The sequence below is a fragment of the Oncorhynchus tshawytscha genome, linkage group LG17, assembly GCF_018296145.1.
Source record: "Oncorhynchus tshawytscha isolate Ot180627B linkage group LG17, Otsh_v2.0, whole genome shotgun sequence".
Classification (NCBI taxonomy): domain Eukaryota; kingdom Metazoa; phylum Chordata; class Actinopteri; order Salmoniformes; family Salmonidae; genus Oncorhynchus; species Oncorhynchus tshawytscha.
Genome location: NC_056445.1, coordinates 24,625,324 through 24,633,710, shown reverse-complemented (window position 1 = coordinate 24,633,710; position 8,387 = coordinate 24,625,324).

Below are 8,387 nucleotides of genomic sequence, written 5' to 3'. Positions count from 1 at the left end.
CAGTATGGTTTTACCAGGCTATGGTGTCCTAGTTCTACTCAAAGGACTTAAAAGTACCAGTGCTACTTTTGGTAGGTCACCTCTTCCATTTAAATGACTCTTACACACCTTGATCTCATTTGCATCTTAAATAAGCGGTGTTGTTACCACAATGACACAGCACACGCAACTGTACTAGATATATTTTAACATAGGTGGCTGGTTAGTGTCAGTTCAGACAGTACGTAGGTTGAGCAACGACTCAAGTACAAGTTGAAGTATTGACTACACAGCATTTTGAATGCAAAAATAAATGTACACCTTGGATATGTAAATGTTGCCATGCATAGAGTTTTGTGTACATATTTTATGATCACATCACTGTACAACAGGGAATAGCAACTCCGGTCCTGGAGAACTGAAGTGGGTGCATGGTTTTGTTTCATGCCGAAAGTAACAACTGATTCAGCTATTAAATCACATTCATCTGAAGACGTGAAACAAAAGCCTAGCTGCAGGGTTGTCGTTCCCTCCACTATTACCCTCAAGTGTCTTCAACCAGAGATCCATGTGGTTCACACACCCACCTCCTAAGAGGACCTGACACCTTTGTCCAAGGCCTATTTTAGATCCTATGCTCCAAGGGCAATTATGAGCTCTGTCGCATGTTGCCTTCTTCAGCCACTTGAGTCACCTGCTGAGTCTGATGACTAGGCTTTAAAAAGCCTTCTCTTTTCTCACTCCCTCTCTCATTCTCTCTCTCTCTCTCTTTTACAGGCACCATTCTTTTCACGCCTGGCTGCTCCTCCAGACTGATGAGGTGTCTATTAGGGCACCTGATGGAGGGCAGCCTGGCCTCACTGACTAGACGTAACATAGTAAATATACATCCGGGACAATTGAATTAGTTTGATATGTTTGGTATGGTTACATAAGACAGAGGATTACTTAAGGCAAAAAACAAAAGTAGGGTGGATGGTTGGCGCATAATGCAAACGTCTAGCAACCCAAAGGTTGCATGTTTAAATCTCATCGCGGACAACTTTAGGATTTTAGCTAATTAGAAACTTTGCAACTAATTGCTACTTCTTAGCTACTTTGCAACTACATAGCATGTTAGCTAACCCTTCCCCTAACCTTAACCCCTAGCCTAGCTAACATTAGCCACTTAGCTAACGTTAGCCACAACAAATTGTCATTTACAACATTATGCAAATTCATAACATATTGTATGAATTGCAATTCGTAACACATCATACGAAATGGTTGGTGGACATCCACATATTAAATGTAACATATCATACTAATTGGAGTGTACCAGATTTACGTTTACGACATTACGTCTCATCCCAATTCCAGGTTGTGGAGGGAGAAGGAAAGGAGGAGTGGAGCTAAAGGGTTAGGTAGTAGGTCAGGTCTTCTCCAAATGGTGGTCATTGGAGGTTATTGGAGGCTGAAGCATGGTAAGATTATGTATTACAGTTATAGACATACTGGTGTTGAGTTGAGGCAGTTCTCGGGAGAGAGTCTCTGTTGTCAACAACTGCCAAATTGCAGAAGAATGCCTCAATATATTGTAGTGCTGAAGGGAACAAAGTTCTATCTCGGTCTTGTAGTGAAGTAAGTTGAGAAATTCTAGCTACATTTTTACACCTGTAGGGTTTTTTTTTAAATTTCAATACAAAGTCATGGAAAGAATCCCAGCAATCAACAAGCCCAAATTGCAGATTTCTCAATAGGTTACAGTGCTGTAGAGTACTAGTAAGAAGTGCTTGCTCTAGGGCTTGCAGAGACCTTGTGGAGTCAGTGGTGAGACATTCAAGAATCCGGTGTTGGCTCGCTACACTTGTAGGGCTTTGGTGTCTCAACACATCTGTACTGTCATCTTCCTCTCTCTGCCTATGCATTATTTGGGTAGCGTTTGGAGTCAAGCTAATGCGTTTGGATCGGAGGCGAGACTGAGTAAATAGATATTAGAGCGAGATAATGAGGATGGTTTGTCAGCAGCGTTGTTTGTGTGGAGACATTGATACTTCCCTGAACCTCTCATTCGAACTGCATCAACAACTATCTACAATGATAAACCAATCTTCCCCATGTCTGTCAACTGATCTAGTTCCAGAACAAAACCCATCAATCAAGTCTTTGTTTCCATTGAAGGAAATGACATTTCAAACGCAGGAAGAGTTTACATTTCCTGTAAAAGGGCGACAAAAACTTGGAGACAAAAGTCCATTTTTAAAAATCAATGACTTTGCTTGGAACAAAAGACAAGAGTGAGAGGAGCAAATATCAATTTTTCATGAGCCCAAAGCATGTTTCTCATTCGAGGCGTTTTGGGAGGGAGAATGAAACCTATTCAATAATTCAGAGCTGAAATATGTTTGGGAGCAGATTGTAATTTTTTCTTCAGACTAATGAAAGCGTGGTCCTCTGTGGACCGTAGTTTTGACGTGTGTGTGTGGTTCATCCTAGAATGCACCAGTGGTCATAGAGATTATTTGTAAATCTCTGATTTACTTTGGAGAGTCCCTGGTTTTAAAGTCTTACGACTTAGAACTGTTCAGCCTCAAGTCAGAATCGTACTTTTACACTACTCAAAGCCCTTTGTAAACCATGTCTTCCATGTTGGTTGGTGCACCACAACTTTAGGTGAAGTTATCTTTCCTAGTACAGCAACCACGAGTGAAGTTGAAATCAACCTATGGATGGATATTTAATGCTCACATGGATTTTCTCAGCACTGCACAAAGTCAGGTTTGGATTCATCCCTTATTGAGGAAGATCTGTGTTATAGTGCGATTCAAATGGAAAGGGAATTTTTCATGAAGCCGAGTCTGACATGGGCAGAGTGTTCCGCGAACACATTTCAATCACGCGATAGTGCGGCTCTTCCTCGATACTGACTGAATCTAGTCCTAGGTGTGTGTTGTGCTGTGAGTGCAGTCATTACCATGTCATGTATGTGATTGTGTGGTGGGAGATAGCCTAGCGCTGGTTTAAATCCCCAAGCCGACTAGGTGAAGAATCTGTGGATGTGCCCTTGAGCAAGGCATTTAACCCTAATTGCTCTTGCATTCACTCTGAATAAGAGCATCTGCTAAATCAGGGATTCCCCAACTCAGTCCTGATGCACCCCTGGTGCCACATTTTGTTTTTTGCCACAGCTGACTCAAATAATCACATCTTGATGATGAGTTAGTTATTTGAATCAGCTGTGCAGTGCACCCTGGGGGAGGGAAGAAACACTGTTCCAAATGACTAATATTTAAATGTATGTTTCCACCTATCAGTGACACACATTCAAGCCCACTGAACCCACCAAACACCTACGTATGTCTGCCCACACAACCCACCCACACGGTTATGAGAAATAATTCATTCACAAAATGACTTCATCCCCAGCCAACCACACCAGAACACAACACTGCACTGAGATATTGAGGTAGTACTGTAATTGAAGGGAAGTGTTCTCCACTGGTCAGATGAGACACAGATTCCTCACTATCCCACAATCTCTGTGTTCAACCAACTGTAAACCCTCCAACCTGGGAGTGTTCCCATCCATCCTATAGGTTGCATGCCAAATGGTTCCCTATTTAGTGCACTACCTTTGAGCAGGCCCCATTGGGATCTGGTAAAAACCCGTGCACTATATATAGGGAGTAGGGTACCATTTGGGATGCAAGCCCTAGTCGTCGTGTGCCACAGATGGATTTGTCCAATCAGTCTCTACATAACGCTCTTATTACTAAGAGGAATGAAATAAGTTCATGAGCTTGTCCTGTTTACCATGGAATCATTAAGGAGGAATGTTCCCTCATAAAGCCAGCATTCTTCAACTATGGTATCTGAATGAAACATGTTTCTGTATTCTGTCTGAATTTTCTGTCTTAAGCTTCAAGGCAGAATATTTCCATACACTCCCTCAAGTGCACCATTCAAGTGAAAGGTGAAACGTCTTTGAATCCTTCAAAGATTTGTTTTAATGGGGCCGTGCACTTTCAACAAACACTAGCCTTAACCGCAAAGAAATGAGTGATGTGAATGTAGGTTGATTTGTAGATTTGGTAGGCTGACAACCACTCTGTCTGCAGTCAGGTCTCGTTCAGTGTACAGAGTAGGGTTTATGTCTCAAGTCAAGGTGGAATACAGTATTATTCTCTCCCTCATTCCCTCTATTTCTGTCTCTTGTGCTCTGTTCCACTACTCTGTTCATCTGTATCCTCTTTCTCTCTGACATCTTGTGTTCTACCCTTCTCTCTTGTGCTCTGTTCCACTACTCTGTTCATCTGTATCCTCTTTCTCTCTGACATCTTGTGTTCTACCCTTCTCTCTTGTGCTCTGTTCCACTACTCTGTTCATCTGTATCCTCTTTCTCTCTGACATCTTGTGTTCTACCCTTCTCTCTTGTACTCTGTTCCACTACTCTGTTCATCTGTATCCTCTTTCTCTCTGACATCTTGTGTTCTACCCTTCTCTCTTGTACTCTGTTCCACTACTCTGTTCATCTGTATCCTCTTTCTCTCTGTCATCTTGTGTTCTACCCTTCTCTCTTGTGCTCTGTCCCACTACTCTGTTCATCTGTATCCTCTTTCTCTCTGACATCTTGTTTTCTACCCTTCTCTCTTGTGCTCTGTTCCACTACTCTGTTCATCTGTATCCTCTTTCTCTCTGACATCTTGTGTTCTACCCTTCTCTCTTGTGCTCTGTTCCACTACTCTGTTCATCTGTATCCTCTTTCTCTCTGACATCTTGTTTTCTACCCTTCTCTCTTGTGCTCTGTCCCACTACTCTGTTCATCTGTATCCTCTTTCTCTCTGTCATCTTGTGTTCTACCCTTCTCTCTTGTACTCTGTTCCACTACTCTGTTCATCTGTATCCTCTTTCTCTCTGACATCTTGTTTTCTACCCTTCTCTCTTGTGCTCTGTCCCACTACTCTGTTCATCTGTATCCTCTTTCTCTCTGTCATCTTGTTTTCTACCCTTCTCTCTTGTACTCTGTCCCACTACTCTGTTCATCTGTATCCTCTTTCTCTCTGTCATCTTGTTTTCTACCCTTCTCTCTTGTACTCTGTCCCACTACTCTGTTCATCTGTATCCTCTTTCTCTCTGACATCTTGTTTTCTACCCTTCTCTCTTGTACTCTGTTCCACTACTCTGTTCATCTGTATCCTCTTTCTCTCTGACATCTTGTTTTCTACCCTTCTCTCTTGTGCTCTGTTCCACTACTCTGTTCATCTGTATCCTCTTTCTCTCTGACATCTTGTTTTCTCTTTCTCTCTGACATCTTGTTTTCTACCCTTCTCTCTTGTGCTCTGTTCCACTACTCTGTTCATCTGTATCCTCTTTCTCTCTGTCATCTTGTTTTCTACCCTTCTCTCTTGTGCTCTGTTCCACTACTGTGTTCATCTGTATCCTCTTTCTCTCTGACATCTTGTTTTCTACCCTTCTCTCTTGTGCTCTGTTCCACTACTCTGTTCATCTGTATCCTCTTTCTCTCTGACATCTTGTTTTCTACCCTTCTCTCTTGTGCTCTGTTCCACTACTCTGTTCATCTGTATCCTCTTTCTCTCTGTCATCTTGTGTTCTACCCTTCTCTCTTGTGCTCTGTTCCACTACTCTGTTCATCTGTATCCTCTTTCTCTCTGTCATCTTGTTTTCTACCCTTCTCTCTTGTGCTCTGTTCCACTACTCTGTTCATCTGTATCCTCTTTCTCTCTGACATCTTGTTTTCTACCCTTCTCTCTTGTGCTCTGTTCCACTACTCTGTTCATCTGTATCCTCTTTCTCTCTGACATCTTGTTTTCTCTCTCTCTGTCATCTTGTTTTCTCTTTCTCTTGTTTTCTCTTTCTCTCTGTCATCTTGTTTTCTACCCTTCTCTCTTGTGCTCTGTTCCACTACTCTGTTCATCTGTATCCTCTTTCTCTCTGTCATCTTGTTTTCTACCCTTCTCTCTTTGCTCTGTTCCACTACTCTGTTCATCTGTATCCTCTTTCTCTCTGTCATCTTGTTTTCTACCCTTCTCTCTTGTACTCTGTTCCACTACTCTGTTCATCTGTATCCTCTTTCTCTCTGTCATCTTGTTTTCTACCCTTCTCTCTTGTGCTCTGTTCCACTACTCTGTTCATCTGTATCCTCTTTCTCTCTGTCATCTTGTTTTCTACCCTTCTCTCTTGTACTCTGTTCCACTACTCTGTTCATCTGTATCCTCTTTCTCTCTGACATCTTGTTTTCTACCCTTCTCTCTTGTACTCTGTCCCACTACTCTGTTCATCTGTATCCTCTTTCTCTCTGACATCTTGTTTTCTACCCTTCTCTCTTGTGCTCTGTCCCACTACTCTGTTCATCTGTATCCTCTTTCTCTCTGTCATCTTGTTTTCTACCCTTCTCTCTTGTACTCTGTCCCACTACTCTGTTCATCTGTATCCTCTTTCTCTCTGACATCTTGTTTTCTACCCTTCTCTCTTGTGCTCTGTCCCACTACTCTGTTCATCTGTATCCTCTTTCTCTCTGTCATCTTGTTTTCTACCCTTCTCTCTTGTACTCTGTCCCACTACTCTGTTCATCTGTATCCTCTTTCTCTCTGACATCTTGTTTTCTCTTTCTCTTGTTTTCTCTTTCTCTCTGTCATCTTGTTTTCTCTTTCTCTCTGTCATCTTGTTTTCTCTTTCTCTTGTTTTCTCTTTCTCTCTGTCATCTTGTTTTCTCTTTCTCTCTGTCATCTTGTTTTCTCTTTCTCTTGTTTTCTCTTTCTCTCTGTCATCATGTTTTCTACCCTTCTCTCTTGTACTCTGTTCCACTACTCTGTTCATCTGTATCCTCTTTCTCTCTGTCATCTTGTTTTCTACCCTTCTCTCTTGTGCTCTGTTCCACTACTCTGTTCATCTGTATCCTCTTTCTCTCTGTCATCTTGTTTTCTACCCTTCTCTCTTGTGCTCTGTTCCACTACTCTGTTCATCTGTATCCTCTTTCTCTCTGACATCTTGTTTTCTACCCTTCTCTCTTGTGCTCTGTCCCACTACTCTGTTCATCTGTATCCTCTTTCTCTCTGTCATCTTGTTTTCTACCCTTCTCTCTTGTACTCTGTTCCACTACTCTGTTCATCTGTATCCTCTTTCTCTCTGTCATCTTGTTTTCTACCCTTCTCTCTTGTGCTCTGTTCCACTACTCTGTTCATCTGTATCCTCTTTCTCTCTGTCATCTTGTTTTCTACCCTTCTCTCTTGTGCTCTGTTCCACTACTCTGTTCATCTGTATCCTCTTTCTCTCTGACATCTTGTTTTCTACCCTTCTCTCTTGTGCTCTGTTCCACTACTCTGTTCATCTGTATCCTCTTTCTCTCTGTCATCTTGTTTTCTCTTTCTCTCTGTCATCTTGTTTTCTCTTTCTCTCTGTCATCTTGTTTTCTCTTTCTCTTGTTTTCTCTTTCTCTCTGTCATCATGTTTTACTATCTCTCTCTCTCTCTCTCTCTGTAGTTTGTTGTCTCTCCTGTATTCTGTTCTACTATTCTCTCTCTCTCTCTGTAGTTTAAGTCATCTCTCCTGTATTCTGTTTTACTATTCTCTCTCTCTCTCTCTCTGTAGTTTGTTGTCTCTCCTGTATTCTGTTTTACTATTCTCTCTCTCTCTCTCTCTCTGTAGTTTGTTGTCTCTCCTGTATTCTGTTTTACTATTCTCTCTCTCTCTCTCTCCTCTCTCTCTGTAGTTTGTTGTCTCTCCTGTATTCTGTTTTACTATTCTCTCTCTCTCTCTCTCTGTAGTTTGTTGTCTCTCCTGTATTCTGTTTTACTATTCTCTCTCTCTCTCTCTCTGTAGTTTGTTGTCTCTCCTGTATTCTGTTTTACTATTCTCTCTCTCCCTCTCTCTGTAGTTTGTTGTCTCTCCTGTATTCTGTTTTACTATTCTCTCCCTCCCTCTCTCTCTGTAGTTTGTTGTCTCTCCTGTATTCTGTTTTACTATTCTCTCTCTCTCTCTGTAGTTTTAAGTCATCTCTCCTGTATTCTGTTCTACTATTCTCTCTCTCTCTCTGTAGTTTTAAGTCTTCTCTCCTGTATTCTGTTCTACTATTCTCTCTCTCTCTCTGTAGTTTAAGTCATCTCTCCTGTATTCTGTTTTACTATTCTCTCTCTCTCTCTCTCTGTAGTTTCAGTCTTCTCTCCTGTGTTCTGTTCTACTATTCTCTCTCTCTCTCTGTAGTTTAAGTCTTCTCTCCTGTATTCTGTTCTACTATTCTCTCTCTCTCTCTCTGTAGTTTCAGTCTTCTCTCCTGTATTCTGTTCTACTATTCTCTCTCTCTCTCTGTGTAGTTTAAGTTGTCTCTCCTGTATTCTGTTCTACTATTCTCTCTCTCTCTCTGTGTAGTTTAAGTTGTCTCTCCTGTATTCTGTTCTACTATTCTCTCTCTC